The sequence below is a fragment of the Musca autumnalis genome, unplaced genomic scaffold (genome assembly GCF_047663935.1).
Source record: "Musca autumnalis isolate F117 unplaced genomic scaffold, ASM4766393v1 scaffold_1, whole genome shotgun sequence".
NCBI classification, from domain to species: domain Eukaryota; kingdom Metazoa; phylum Arthropoda; class Insecta; order Diptera; family Muscidae; genus Musca; species Musca autumnalis.
Genome location: NW_027411644.1, coordinates 69,706,982 through 69,723,688, shown reverse-complemented (window position 1 = coordinate 69,723,688; position 16,707 = coordinate 69,706,982).

The window sequence follows — 16,707 nt, the reverse complement described above, 5'->3', positions numbered from 1 at the left end:
ATGCTGAGGACCTTTTGCCATGACCAAAATTTAAACATGTTTGTATATTTGTCGTCTTTTCATGTATGACAATATGTGAGAACAATTTGTTTGTTACCTGATTGTACAAATTGAATTGAGGTTATAACCTCATAGAAACGGTAAAGGAGAACATTGACTCAATATTATTGAGGTAATTTGTAAAGGACTTAATGTACCTATGGCTTATATGATGCTCGAACTGGGAAAATGAATACAAAACCAGCACTTTAAAAAGATCTATCAGTACTTTTATGAAGATTAATTTTGTGGTATTTTCTTTCGGTTTTTCTAAAATGTAGTCTCTGCATTTATCTTACTTTGATTAACATGCCCCCAAAAAAAGATTCCATCATTTGTTTGCTATGCGAAATCTCTCACTATCTCATCTCAAATGTCCTGTTGCATTAGAAATTTTGAATTGTCGCATGCATCTAATTGAAGTTTTTGAATACTGTTTTTATTTTTTTTTTTCGAAAACAAACACCAATTCACACAATTTCCATTTAGCAGGACATTTGCAGTCTGTTGTACGGTCGGTTCCTTTAATTTCGAAATACAGAAACACTGAATATTGCACGAATGCCATTAGAAGAAACAAAATGCAATCATTAAAATCCAACAAAGACGCGTTGATTTTTTTTTGTTGAGAAGGATTTGTTTTGTTTGAAAATGAGCACAACAGAAATAAAAACAACATATTCTTGTCATTTTCATTTAAAATCGTGAACAAATTTAACGGGTACAACTTCAGTATTTCAAATAAACAACAAAGCAACAGTAAAACAAAGAGAATGAAAATGAATGTTAGTTTCAATGAGAGAACGAAATGAGGATTTCAGAAAATATGAACATTTGTTTAATCAAATGTTAGATTAAATGTAAAACGTTCTTAATACAAATTGCTAATTCGAAATTTGTGTTCATTTTTTAAGATATGAATGTGTTCCTATAGAGGTTGTTGGCTGTCTATCATCTAATATTTTTATAGCAGGCTATCATTTTTACTGTTAAAAGACAAAAACAACTTCCATAGAAATGAACCATGTTGGTCAATATAAGGTCAGAAGGCTTTTACTCAGAATGACAATGGTCTACCTACTAAAGATCAATGGATCTTCATATAAATGTCAAGTTAATCTGCTTATAAAAGGTCGCTGGTTGTTCAACAGAGTTGTAGTAATAATACAATATATCCATAAACAAGTGAGCCAAGGCTATAGTCGGGTCGGGGCCGACTATGTGATACCCTACACCACTACCCCTGTTCATAAGCTTTTGACTAATAAAATTCAAAATATTAAAATTGGGATAGCTTAGCGCCTTTGCTCTGAATGTCTACATTAACACAGGTCAATTTTTTTGAAACGCATTTAAGTGCATCGACAGTACAACCCAAATAAAAAATGGAAAAGTGGGATGTATGCCAACCATCAATAGGCTTCTTTCTGTGTTAGACCCCCATCAACCCCCAAAATTTCGTGAGGATCCGATCAAAATTTCGTAGTGTGATTGCTCAAAAATGGAAAAAGGGATGCATTACCGACTATTGCGATATCTCTCTTGTTTGACCACCTATGACAACCTACTTCATATCGTTGTAAAGGTGATAATTTCTACTTTCCTTACCAGGTTTTGCTTTCGATATACCTCCTACAGAAGGGAGATATTAACTTTGAAATAAAACGTTGGCCTTTTTTCCAAATATTTTTGTTTGTCACATTCCGACCCCTGAATAATATCCGACCATTATCAAAAATCAAAAGGTTTTTTCCTCTGTGGGACCCCCAATAACACCCAAAATTTCGTGACGATCCAATTAAAATTACGAACTGTAGCGTGATTTCCAAAAAAAAGTGGAAAAATGGGATGTATTACCGACTATTGCGATATCTCCGTTATTTGGATACCTACACCAACCTGCTTTACATTATTGTAATGATGGGATTTTTACTTTAGTTGTCAGACTTTGCTTTTGGAAGGTCCCGAACCAAAGCTGTGATATTCGTCATTATTATTAAAATCGCAAAAATGAAAAATTGTTTTCTATTAGCGGCTATTGCGACATTTTCTTTGTTTGATCACCTACTACAACCTACGTAACATCGTTGAAAAGGTGATATTTTCTACTTTCATTAGCAGTTTTTGCTTTTGACATACCCCTTTTAGAAGCGGAGATATTCGCTTTGAAATAAAACGTTGACTTTTTCTCCAAATAAGTTTTTTGCCCATTCCGACCCCTGAATATTATCCGACCATCACCAAAATCAATAGACTTCTTCCCCTCCGGGACCCCCATCAACATCCAAAATTTCGTGACGATCCGATCAAAATTGCGACCTGTAGCGTGATTACAAGGTTAAGATGGACAGACGGACGGACGGACACACATAGCCAGATCGACTCAGCTCGTCGAGACATTCATTTTGGTATATATAAGTATGGGTCTACGACCATTATTTCGATGCGTTACATACTTTTTGGCCAAAACCAACTTATAATACCCTCCCCACATAGTGGTGTAGGGTATAACAACATATTACTCTTGTCATTTTCATTTAAAATCGTGAACAAATTTAACGGGTAGAACTTCAGTATTTCAAATAAACAACAAAGCAACAGTAAAACAAAGAGAATGAAAATGAATGTTAGTTTCAATGAGAGAACGAAATGAGGATTTCAGAAAATATGAACATTTGTTTAATCAAATGTTAGATTAAATGTAAAACGTTCTTAATACAAATTGCTAATTCGAAATTTGTGTTCATTTTTTAAGATATGAATGTGTTCCTATAGAGGTTGTTGGCTGTCTATCATCTAATATTTTTATAGCAGGCTATCATTTTTACTGTTAAAAGACAAAAACAACTTCCATAGAAATGAACCATGTTGGTCAATATAAGGTCAGAAGGCTTTTACTCAGAATGACAATGGTCTACCTACTAAAGATCAATGGATCTTCATATAAATGTCAAGTTAATCTGCTTATAAAAGGTCGCTGATTGTTCAACAGAGTTGTAGTAAATAATACAATATATCCATAAAAAAGCCCTTCCTTTAACCATAACAAGGAGAAACCACTGCCAAAATTGAGAAATAGGTATAAAAAAAACACTTTATAAAAACAATGCAGTTGCTGAAGTTTTGCACTGGTTGTATATAATTCTCATATACATTTTCCAAATGATAAACGATACATGTACTTTTTTTCGGCAAATATTGTTAAGCACGGTCAGGTTCAGTTAGACATTACAGAAGAATTAGAAACATAAAAAATAATCTCAATGTAGGTGTAAATAAAAAACACAAAGATGAAATCTTAAAAACACACCTAAATTGTTTTTATTACAGTGTTTTATTTAACTTGCTTTGGTGTCCGTTTAATATAAGTCTAGTTACACATTTTTAACGCAGTTGCAGTTGACCAATCGAACTGAAACTTTGCACAATTTTCAGATTTGTATGACAATACATGAATATGAAACCAAAACCAATATGGCTCCATTTTTATACCCTCCACCATAATATGGAGGGTACAATTAAATTTGTCATTCCGTTTGTAACACATCAAAATATTCATCGGAGACCCTATAAAGTACATATATTCTTGATCAGGGTAAAATTCTAAGTCGATATAACCATGTCCGTCTGGTATAGAAGTTACTAGTACTCCTAGGATGTTTGGTATTGCAAATGGGCTATATCGGTCCACATTTTGATATAGTCCCCATAGAACGGTACCATCCGATTTTCGGTATTTTGAAGGTTTAAGCTTCATTATCACACCGCAATGGCTGAAATTTGGTACTTAGTCTTCGTTGGGGTTATAACATTTTTACCTAGAATTTAGTCGGCATAGGCCACGCCTTCATATAGCCCCCATAGAACGATACCTCCCGATTTGCGGTATTTTGAAGGTTGTGGTCTCTGAAATGGCTGAAATTTGGTATTTTGCCTTCATGTAGGGTATAAAACTTTCCATATGAAATTTGTCGGTATAGGTGCACGCCTTCATATAGCCACCATAAAACGGTACCTCCCCATTTGCGGTATTTTCAAGGTTGTGGCGTCAATATTCCACCGCAAGGGCTGAAATTCAGTTGGGTTATAAAATGTTTCATATGAAATTTGTTGGTATGGGTCCACTCCTTCATATAGCCCCAAAGACCTGTACCTTCAGATTTTCGGTATTCTGAAGGTTATGGCATCAATATTCCTTCGAAATGGCTGAAATTTGGTATTTAATCTTCATTGGGGGTATTCAGTTTTCCCCTATAAAATTATCGGTATAGTCCACGCCTTCATATAGCTCTTAGTCCACGTCTTCATATAGCCCCATAGAACGGTACCTCCCGATTTTTGGTATTTTTAAGGTTGTGGCTTCAATAATCCTCCGAAATGGCTGAAATTTGGTATTTAATCTTCATTGGAGGTATTCAACTTTCCCCTCTAAAATTGTCGGTATAGTCCACCCCTTCATATAGTCCTCCGTCCAAGCCTTCATATAGCCTTCATAGAACAGTACATCCCAATTTTCGGTATTTTGAAGGTTGTGGCCTCAATATTCCACCGAATTAGCTGAAATTTGTTATTTAGACTTCGTTGGAGGCGCAGAACTTTCCAACTGAAATCTGTTGGTATATTGACATATTGCCCCCATAGAACAGTACATCCCGATTTTTGGTATTTTAAAGGTTGTGGCATCAATGGCAGAAATTTGTCCTTACAGGTTCACACCTTCGTATAGCCCTCAATCCAAGCCTTAATATAGTTTTAAGTGCATTTATAAATAAAACATTGAAACTTATTATACCCTCCACCATAGTATGGAGGGTATATTAAGTTTGTCATTCCGTTTGTAACACATCGAACTAATCATTTGCGACCCTATAAAGTATATATATTCTTGATCAGGATAAAATTCTAAGACGATCTAGCCATGTCCGTCTGTCCGTCTGTCCGTCCGTCTGTCCGTCTGTTGTAATCACTCTAGCGTCCGCAATATTTGAGATAGAGTGCTGAAATTTTGCACCCGAGGGTATTTTTTCCATAGGCAGGTCAAGTTCGAAGATGGGCTATATCGGTCCACTCTTTGGTATAGCCCCCATATAACGGTACCTCCCGATTTTCGGTATTTTGAGAATTTTAGCCACAATTTTTAACCGAACTACCTGCAATTTGACATTTGAGGTTCTCAGTGGTCATGAAACATCTCCACGAAACATCGTCAGCATAGGTCCATGTTTTGGTATAGCCCCCATATATCGGTACCTCCCGATTTTCGGTATTTTGAGAATTTTAGCTACAATTTTTAACCGAACTAGCTATAATTTGCCATTTGAGGTTCTTAGTGGTCATGAAATATCTCCACCAAACATCGTCAACATAGGTCCATGTTTTGGTATAGCCCCCATATAACGGTACCTCCCGATTTTCGGTATTTTGAGAATTTTAGCCACAATTTGTAACCGAACTATCTGCAATTTGACATTTGAGGTTCTCAGTGGTCATGAAACATCTCCACCAAACATCGTCAACATAGGTCCATGTTTTGGTATGGCCACCTTATAACCGTACCTCCCGATTTTCGGTATTTTGAGAATTTTAGATACAATTTTTAACCGAACTAGCTGTAATTTGCCATTTGAGGTTCTCAGTGGTCATAAAACATCTCCAACGACACATCGTCAACATAGGTCCATGTTTTGGTAAAGCCCCCATATAACGGTACCACCCGATTTTCGGTATTTTGAGAATTTTAGCTACAATTTTATCTATTCAAAAATAATCGTCAATATAGGTCCATGTTTTGGTATATACCCCAAATAACTTTACCTCCCGATTTTCGGGAATTTTCAGTGGTCACGAAATTTCTTCACTAAAATTCGTCAACATGGGTCCATTTTTGAGGGTCTATATTGTTTTGATGAAACTACCCTCAATTTGACTCTTGAAGTTCCCTGCAGCTATAAAACTTTTCCGCCAAAAAATGTAAAGATAGGTTGATACCTTTCACCTAGCTGAACACATTTTTTAGATTACATAACACTGTGCAACAAAATGGAGGTGAAAGTCTGGGGCACGAAAAATTCCTCTTGGGGAAGAAAGGCCTTGGTGAGTATATTATGAACCCCGAAGGACAGATCCGCCGTGAGTCGAACTTCCGCGTTATGGCGTGATGAAATTTTTGTTAGAGACCCTGTGGGCCATCAGGAAATAGCGTTATATATTTGTTCACTGTTGCTTAAGTGCTACACAAAAACAACAAACAAAGATATAATGCTAATTAATTATGGCTTACATGGTTTCTTGCAAAAACTTCATCACGACATAACTCGGAAGTTCGACCCACGGCGGATCTGTCCTTCGGGGTTTTTAATATACTCACCATTGTCGAAAAGTTGTTACACCTAAAATTGTGAAAGGACCCTAATTATTCCATTTTAATTAAGACTTTTTTATGGTGGAGGGTATAAAAAGTTCGGCCCGGCCGAACTTAACGACTTTTTACTTGTTTTTTTAAATAATTTTTTTTTTTTAACTACTACTTTGGTTGATGTCATCATGCATATTTTTAAAGCTACCAATGACATGAAACTAACAGCACATAATATTTTCCACATTTACATATGTTCTACAAACATCTCTTTTGGGACATGGGAGACTTCTCTTATACTAATTAGTGCACCCCGATTCTTAACGTTTTTCCATAAGAAGGGCTTCTGTTATCCTATAAGATCTTCTAAAAAAAGACCTTCTGATTTTCTAAAGAAGAACTTTTTATTCTATATGAGAAGACCTTCTGCTCTTTCATAAGAATGCCATTTGCTCCTCCATAAGAAGATTTTCTGCCCTTCTGTAAACAAAATTTCTGGCCATCTATAAGAAGACCTATTGTTCTTCTATAAAAATCCCTTCTACAAGAAGGTCTTCTGAAAGAAGATCTTCTGATCTTTTATATTTTATAACCGTTTGCTCTTCTATAAGGAGACTTTATGCTCTCCTATAGTAAGCCCTTCTGATCTTCTATAAGAAGGCCTTCTACTCTTCTGTAAGAAGGCCTTCTGCTCTCCTATAAGCAGACCTTCTTCTCTTCCATAAGAAAACCTTCTGACTCGCTAAAAGAAGGACGTCGGATCATCTGATTTGCTAACAGAAAGCCGACCTGATGGCTTTTTATACAGACGCCTTCTACTTTTCTTATAAGAAGGCTTTTCTGATTCAATATAAATACATTTTCTATTCTTCTATAAGAAGATCTTCTACTCTTCTATAAGAAGATCATTTGATCATACATCAAAAGACCTTCTGACTCGCTAAAAGAAGGACGTCGGGTCTTCTGTACGGACCCGTTCTATTGTTTTATAAGAAGACCAAAGATGCCATTCAATCATGGGTGCAAGTGATCTGGCATGTCATCTTTTAAGCAACTTCATCGATGAATTTTATATGAAAGATGCTATTCATTATTGGATCCAAAGCATGTCATTTATACAATGCTTTGGCATGTCATTTTCACCAATGCTTTGGCATGTCATTTCCACCAATGTCATTTTCACCAACCCTTTGCAATGACACTATCATTACGACGAGAGTTTTAACAACAACAACATCAAGCCTATTGTAAATAATTAATCTTCTATATTTAGAAAAATGTGTATAAATAAAAACACAAAATTCATCTCTATTGGATCGATGGAATGGGTTGAAATGCTGATGAAAGGATCGGATCTTTCACGACTTCCTTTGCAATGATTCAAATGCTAATGAAAAGATCGAATCTTTCACGACTTTGTTTGAACCAATGCAAATGATGCCATGAAATCACGTCATCGCATGGAACCCCTTCCTTCAAATTTTGCTGGTATACCTTAAGAAGACCTTCTTGTCTTCTATAATAAAATTTTCTGATCTTCTATAGGAAAACCTTCTGGACTTCAATAAGACGACCTTCTGGTCTGTAAGAAGACCTTTATATAAAAAGACCCTCTTATCTTCTGTAAGATGAAATTATGTTCCTCTGTAAGAAGATCTTATTTTCTTCTGAAAGAAGTATTTCTTGTCTTCTATATGGAGATCGTCTGGTCTTCTATAGGATGATATTCTGCTCCTTAATATGAAGGTCGCGTGATCTTCTGTAAAAAGTCCTTCTGGGACTCTATAAGAAGACCTTCTGGTCTTCTGTAAGAAGTCCTTCTTGTTTTTTTTTTGAGAATCATCTGTATGTACACTTTCTAGCCCCACCCCACAAACGCGTAAAATTTAAGCTGGAATATTTCAAAACTTCTATAGGAGAATTTTAATTTTCTATTAGAAGACCTTCGGTTAGCTAGAACAAGGATGGGTTTGTTTGTTTGTTTTGCTTTGCAACGGTACACATTTTATCGGGGGGCAAGTCCATACTTCCTGAGATAATGTCTTAAAAGCTCCAAGAAACCTTGACGGCAACAACTAAAATGGAAAATTGGCAAGATAACTCCCAAGGAAGTTTCTGATTGGTCCAAACTTTGCGCATCGTATTATTTCATCTAGTCATGTATCAGGTTGGAATATGGACTACATATATCGGACCATCCCTTCGGGTAACTCCAACACAATATTAAGGAAGTGTAGAGGTCCATAAAATTGGAATTTCTGATCAATAACTTCATTGTTTGAGCCAAATCACTTTCCATCGAGCGATTTTCTTAGCTTTGAATATTGGAAATGGTCAGTGTGGGCAAAATTCGGGCAACATAGTGCATTTTTCCATATTTTTTCGTTTTTAATTTATAGAGCCCGCAATTCTTTGAAAATATTGTATTTCATATAAGTTACTATGGGAAGATAAGAAAATCACGGAAATATTGATCCACTCTAATAGTTTAAAAATTCCCGGGAAATTCCACATTCCCTACTAGTCTTCGATCAAAGTACCTTATTATTATTCAAAAGAATACCTTCTCGACATTTATAAGATATCGGCCTGACCTCATATATCAGACCAGAAGACCCTCAGGTCTCCATCATCTTTTTAGAAGACCTTTTGGTAGCCTACATGAAACCAGAATACGTTACATGGGATTTGGACTGAATATGAGCTTTTTTTTTTGTCGCCTGAAGACCTTCAAGTCAACAAACATTAGGTCTTCTCTTATTCCATCAGATAGCCAACTTATATATTAGAAGCACACTTACTAAAATTCAAGCTTGTATCTTATGGAAAAAGTGAGTCCTTACCATATCTATATAATTATTTGATTCTGGTCTAACACGACAAACGAGTGAAAATGTCTTTGAATTTACTCTAGGTGTCATTGAAACTGAGCTTTCTTTTTATTGCCATGCCCCAAAAGCGTCTAGAACGTGGCACCATACCATACCACAATTAGTCAAGTAACCAGAAAAATATTGCCAACATTTCGTTACACATTTTATATACTGCTGAAAAATGTGATTTTATCTTTCCGGAGACTCAAGGACAGCGTTGGTCAATGTAGCAATGTTAACCATTGCAACCTGCTCATATTTTAAGCTGACCAAAAATACTATTCATTATAAAGATTTCTATTATGTATGCCTAGCTTTAAAATAAGACTGAATCTTTGTCACATTTTGTTACTTATGTCGCTTTATATTTCACATGAAAGAAAATACAAGTTATAAGTTGAAAGAACGGCAAGAGATAAAGTACAGGAAAACTATGCCAAGATGAAACACTTCTCTTAGTCAAGTACAACAACAACTATGGCGAGGTAAAAGGGATGTTAAACTAACACCAATCTCATCAACAAATCAATAAAAGCAACGCCGAACTCTCAAGCTGAATATGTAAGCGTATGAAGCACTAGTTTAGCTCGAAGCTATGAAGGCTACAGAAGACGAAAGGAAAGAAAAAGAATATGTGCTGACATCAACTACTTCCAATGTGTATGTGAGTATATAACATATGTGTGAGCACAAATAGGTGAGAAATCTTTGATGCAAATCTTTTGGTGAGTGTGTGTAGGGAGGTTGCCTAGGTTAGGTTTCTAAAGAAATTGTCTGGTTAACTTTACAAAAACAGCACCATTAACCTCAGCAACCTACATGATCCTCATCAGCATCATCCTCAGCAGGTGAAATATGACCCAAGTTGGAGCAAATTGTTAACATTTAACAACAAACACACAGAACAAAAAATAAGAGAAGGTCAAGTTATAAAGCCGGCGGGTAGGTGTAGTGGTGGTAGGTGGCAGTAGGTTGTCATGACATTTGGTTTTTTCTGTTTTTTGCTAAACTATTCAGTTTTGCTAAACTAAGAACAACGTTTTCTAACTTAGAAGTGAATTTTTAGTTTTAGCCTCTTCAGTTATTTTCCAACGTCCTTCAAGGGCGGCAGTAATCTATTACAAATATGAAAGCTCGGCAAAATGGGGAGAGGGAGAGTGGCGCTTTTGTGGCATTTATTTATGTAGGACAATTTGCTCTTGTTGTTGTAGTGTGTTTAGGTAATGATGAACGTTGAGGTTATCTGGTTCGGCAGGTTAATGAGCTCGGTTGCTAGAAAATAGGCAGAGAGGTGAAAGAACTTGGAAATGTCATCAGAAATTTGCTTATTGCTGATTGACATAAAACATTGGTCGCTTGGGGTAAAGCCTTTAACGCATTTTCTTTTTAACCTGGTTTACAGAAGATTATGATGTCTTCTTGTAGAAAGCATTTGGTATTTTCATAGAAGATCATGAGATCTTCTTATAGAAGATCATGTGGTCTGCTTATAAAAGACCAGAAGGTCTTCTTATAAAAGCCCATGATGTATTCTAATTGAAGGCTATGATGTCTTCTAATAGAAGAACATGAGGTCTTCGTAGAGAAGACCATGATGTCTTCTTACGGAAGACCAGGGGGTCTTGTCCATGAGGTTTTCGTAGAGAAGACCATGAGGTTTTCGTATAGAAGACCATGAGGTCTTTGTATAGAATACCATGAGGTCTTCGTATACAAGACCATGAGGTCTTCGTATAGAAGACTGTGAAGTTTTCGCATAGAAGACCATGAGGTCTTCGTATAGAAGACCATGAGGTCTTCGTATAGAAGACCATGAGGTCTTCGTATAGAAGACCATGAGGTCTTCGTATAGAAGACCATGAGGTCTTCGTATAGAAGACTATGAAGTCTTCGCATAGAAGACCATGAGGTCTTCGCATAGAAGACCATGAGGTCTTCGTATAGAAGACCATGAGGTCTTCGTATAGAAGACCATGAGGTCTTCGTATAGAAGACCATGAGGTCTTCGTATAGAAGACCATGAGGTCTTCTTATAGAAGATCATGAGGTCTTTTTATTGAAGTCCATAAAGTCTTCTTATAGAAGACCATGAGGACTTCATGTAGAAGACCATGAGGTCTTCATATAGAAGACCATGAGGTCTTTGTATAGAAGACCAGAATGTCTTCTTATAAAAGACCATGAGGTATTCTTATTGAAGACTATGATGTCTTCTTACAGAAGACCATGAGGTCTTCTTAAAGAAGTCCATAAAGCCTACTTATAGAAGACCATGAGGACTTCATATAGAAGACCATGAGGTCTTCGTATAGAAGACCAGGATGTCTTCGTATAAAATACCATGAGGTATTCTTATTGAAGACTATGAGGTCTCCTTATAGAAGACCATGAGGTCTTCATAAAGAAGACCATGATGTCTTGATATAAAAGACCATGTGGTCTTCATATAGAAGACCATGATGTCTTGATATAGAAGACCATGAATTCTTCTTATAGAAGACCATGAGGCCTCCTCATAGAAGACCATGAGGTCTTCTCATAGAAGACTATGAGGTCTTCATATAGAAGACCAGGAGGTCTTCGTATAGAAGACCAGGAGGTCTTCGTATAGAAGACCAAGAGGTCTTCGTATAGAAGACCAGGAGGTCTTCGTATAGAAGACCAGGAGGTCTTCGTATAGAAGACCAGGAGGCCTTCTTATAGAAGACCATGAGGTCTTCTTACAGAAGATCATGAGGTCTTCTTATAGAAGTCCATAAGGTCTTCTTATAGAAGGCCATGAGCACTTCATATAGAAGACCATGAGGTCTTCGTATAGAAGATTATGAGATCTTCTTATAGAAGATCATGAAATCTTCTTATAGAAGATCATGAGGTCTTCATATAGAAGACCATGAGGTGTTCGTATAGAAGACCAGGAGGTTTTCTTATAAACGACCATGAGGTCTTCTTATATAAGTCCATAAGGTCTCCGTATAGAATACCATGAGGTCTTCGTATAGAAGACCATGAGGTCTTCGTATAGAAGACTATGAAGTCTTCGCATAGAAGACCATGAGGTCTTCTTATAGAAGATCATTAGGTCTTTTTATTGAAGTCCATAAGGCCTTCTTATAGAAGACCAAGAGGACTTCATGTAGAAGACCATGAGGTCTTCATATAGAAGACCATGAGGACTTCGTATAGAAGACCAGGGTGTCTTCTTATAAAAGACCATGAGGTATTCTTATTGAAGACTATGAGGTCTTCTTACAGAAGACCATGAGGTCTTCCTATAGAAGATCATGAGGACTTCTTATAGAAGTCCATGAGGACTTTATATAGAATACCCTGAGGTCTTCGTATAGAAGACCATGATGTTTTCGTATAAAATACCATGAGGTATTCTTATTGAAGACTATGAGGGCTCCTTATAGAAGACCATGAGGTCTTCATAAAGAAGACCATGATGTCCTGATATAAAAGACCATGAGGTCTTCGTATAGAAGACCATGAGGCCTTCTTATAGAAGACCATGAGGTCTTCATATAGAATACCATGAGGTATATAGAAGATCATGAGGTCTTTTTATTGAAGACCAAGAGGACTTCATGTAGAAGACCATGAGGTCTTCATATAGAAGACCATGAGGACTTCGTATAGAAGACCAGGGTGTCTTCTTATAAAAGACCTTGAGGTATTCTTATTGAAGACTATGAGGTCTTCTTACAGAAGACCATGAGGTCTTCCTATAGAAGATCATGAGGACTTCTTATAGAAGTCCATGAGGACTTTATATAGAATACCCTGAGGTCTTCGTATAGAAGACCATGATGTTTTCGTATAAAATACCATGAGGTATTCTTATTGAAGACTATGAGGGCTCCTTATAGAAGACCATGAGGTCTTCATAAAGAAGACCATGATGTCTTGATATAAAAGACCATGAGGTCTTCGTATAGAAGACCATGAGGCCTTCTTATAGAAGACCATGAGGTCTTCATATAGAATACCATGAGGTCTTCCTATAGAATACCATGAGGTCTTCGTATAGAAGCACAGGAGGTCTTCGTATAGAAGACCAGGAGGTCTTCGTATAGAAGACCAGGAGGCCTTCTTATAGAAGACCAGGAGGCCTTCTTATAGAAGACCATGAGGTCTTCTTACAGAAGATCATGAGGTCTTCTTATAGAAGTCCATAAGGTCTTCTTATAGAAGGCCATGAGGACTTCATATAGAAGACCGAAGGTCTTCATATAGAAGATCATGAGGTCTGCATATAGAAGACCATGAGGTCTTCGTATAGAAGATTATGAGATCTTCTTATAGAAGATCATGAAGTCTTCTTATAGAAGATCATGAGGTCTTCATATAGAAGACCATGAGGTGTTCGTATAGAAGACCAGGAGGTTTTCTTATAAACGACCATGAGGTATTCTTATTGAAGACTATGAGGTCTTCTTATATAAGTCCATAAGGTCTCCGTATAGAATACCATGAGGTCTTCATATAGAAGACCATGAGGTCTTCGTATAGAAGACTATGAAGTCTTCGCATAGAAGACCATGAGGTCTTCGTATAGAAGACCATGAGGTCTTCGTATAGAAGACCATGAGGTCTTCTTATAGAAGATCATGAGGTCTTTTTATTGTAGTCCATAAGGCCTTCTTATAGAAGACCAAGAGGACTTCATGTAGAAGACCATGAGGTCTTCATATAGAAGACCATGAGGACTTCGTATAGAAGACCAGGGTGTCTTCTCATAAAAGACCATGAGGTATTCTTATTGAAGACTATGAGGTCTTCTTACAGAAGACCATGAGGTCTTCCTATAGAAGATCATGAGGACTTCTTATAGAAGTCCATGAGGACTTTATATAGAATACCCTGAGGTCTTCGTATAGAAGACCATGATGTTTTCGTATAAAATACCATGTAGTATTCTTATTGAAGACTATGAGGGCTCCTTATAGAAGACCATGAGGTCTTCATAAAGAAGACCATGATGTCCTGATATAAAAGACCATGAGGTCTTCGTATAGAAGACCATGAGGCCTTCTTATAGAAGACCATGAGGTCTTCATATAGAATACCATGAGGTCATCGTATAGAAGACCATGAGGTCTTTGTATAGAAGACCATGAGGTCTTCTTATAGAAGATCATGAGGTCTTTTTATTGAAGACCAAGAGGACTTCATGTAGAAGACCATGAGGTCTTCATATAGAAGACCATGAGGACTTCGTATAGAAGACCAGGGTGTCTTCTTATAAAAGACCATGAGGTATTCTTATTGAAGACTATGAGGTCTTCTTACAGAAGACCATGAGGTCTTCCTATAGAAGATCATGAGGACTTCTTATAGAAGTCCATGAGGACTTTATATAGAATACCCTGAGGTCTTCGTATAGAAGACCATGATGTTTTCGTATAAAATACCATGAGGTATTCTTATTGAAGACTATGAGGGCTCCTTATAGAAGACCATGAGGTCTTCATAAAGAAGACCATGATGTCTTGATATAAAAGACCATGAGGTCTTCGTATAGAAGACCATGAGGCCTTCTTATAGAAGACCATGAGGTCTTCATATAGAATACCATGAGGTCTTCCTATAGAATACCATGAGGTCTTCGTATAGAAGCACAGGAGGTCTTCGTATAGAAGACCAGGAGGTCTTCCTCTAGAAGACCACGATTTCTTCCTATGAAAGGTAATGAGGTCTTCGTATAAGAGACTATGAGGTCTTCGTATAGAAGACCATGAGGTCTTCGTATAGAAGACCATGAGGTCTTCGTAGAGAAGACCATGAGGTCTTCGTAGAGAAGACCATGAGGTCTTCGTAGAGAAGACCATGAGGTCTTCGTGTAGGCGACCATGAGGTCTTCGTATAGGAGACCATGAGGTCTTCGTATAGAAGACCATGAGGTCTTCGTATAGAAGACCATGAGGTCTTCGTAGAGAAGACCATGAGGTCTTCGTAGAGAAGACCATGAGGTCTTCGTAGAGAAGACCATGAGGTCTTCGTAGAGAAGACCATGAGGTCTTCCTATAGAAGACCTTGAGGTGTTCCTATAGAAGATGACGAGGCATTCTTATAGAAGACCATGAGATCTTTCTATGGAAGATCATAAGGTCTTCGTATAGAAGGTCATGAGTTATTCGTATAAAATACCACGATGTCTTCTTATAGAATACCATGAGGTGTTCTCATAGAAGACCGTGAGGTCTTCGTATAAAAGACCATGAGGTTTTTTGTAGTAGACCAGGACGTCTTTCTATAGAAGATCAGGGGGTATTCGTATAGAAGACCACGAGGACAGAGAGAACACCTTGAAGTCTTGTTATAGAAGATCATAAGGTCTTCTTATAGAAGATTGTGAGGTCTTCTTATAGAAGACCAGGAGGTATTCTTATAGAGGACCAGGGGGTCTAGTTATAGAAGACCAGGAGGTCTTCTTATAGAAGTCCAGGAGGTCTTCTTATAGACGACCATGACTTCATCCTATGGAAGACTGTGAGGCTTTTACATAGAATACCATGAGGTTTTCTTATAGAAGACCAAAAACTCTTCTTCTTCGTACAGAACACCATGATGTCTTCCAATAGAATACCATGAGGATTTCAATAGAAGGTTATAAAATACTATAAGGTCTTCTTATTGAAGACCATGGGGTCTTCTTTGAGCGGACATTTTTCAAAATAAAACTGTCTTTCAATGTATTAGATCTTTCTGTTGTTGAAGACTAATGAAACTTTCCTTTTTGTTTCACAGAAATCACCATTTGTTGTTGTCATATCACTCTTCTATTTTTGTCATTGTTACTGGCAACAGCTTGTGGAAATTGAAGTGCATAACGAAACATCAAATGAAAATTCTGATTTACACAAAAAAGGAAAAAAGAACTTTAAAATTGTTTCTCATCCATTTGTCATTGCCAAGATTTTCTCTCCTGCCCTCCTTTGTTCTACTCATAAAAAATCGTTTATTAGCAATGGAGTTGCAAAATTGGCCAGTATATTGTGTTTAAGTTGCCTTCTCTATCCTCTTTTATGTTGTCCTCTACAATAAAGTTGACACAAAGATATCATTTTGTTGTAGGTTTGTAGCAGGAGCAATAGAGCGAAATGGCAATGCCAAAAGTTTGCTTAGGTGTACCTCTTTTTTATTGGTCTTTCATCCACCAGTTTATAACATTGTGCTAGTTGATATCTACCGCTACTCCCTCTTCCTTTTCCGAGTCCTCTTTTTCTGTTCCTCGTTGCAAGCCATCATTGTATGCAGTCAAATAGACTGCAAATGCAACAGTAACCAGAAATACAATTCTTCTTTTCCTATTTATTTTTATTGAGAGGTTAGTAGAATACATATACGAATACTATATGTATGTGTGAATGCACATGAGGATATGTATGGAAGTGTATGTATGTACGAGTATGCATGTGTCGAATCCCAGTTGTT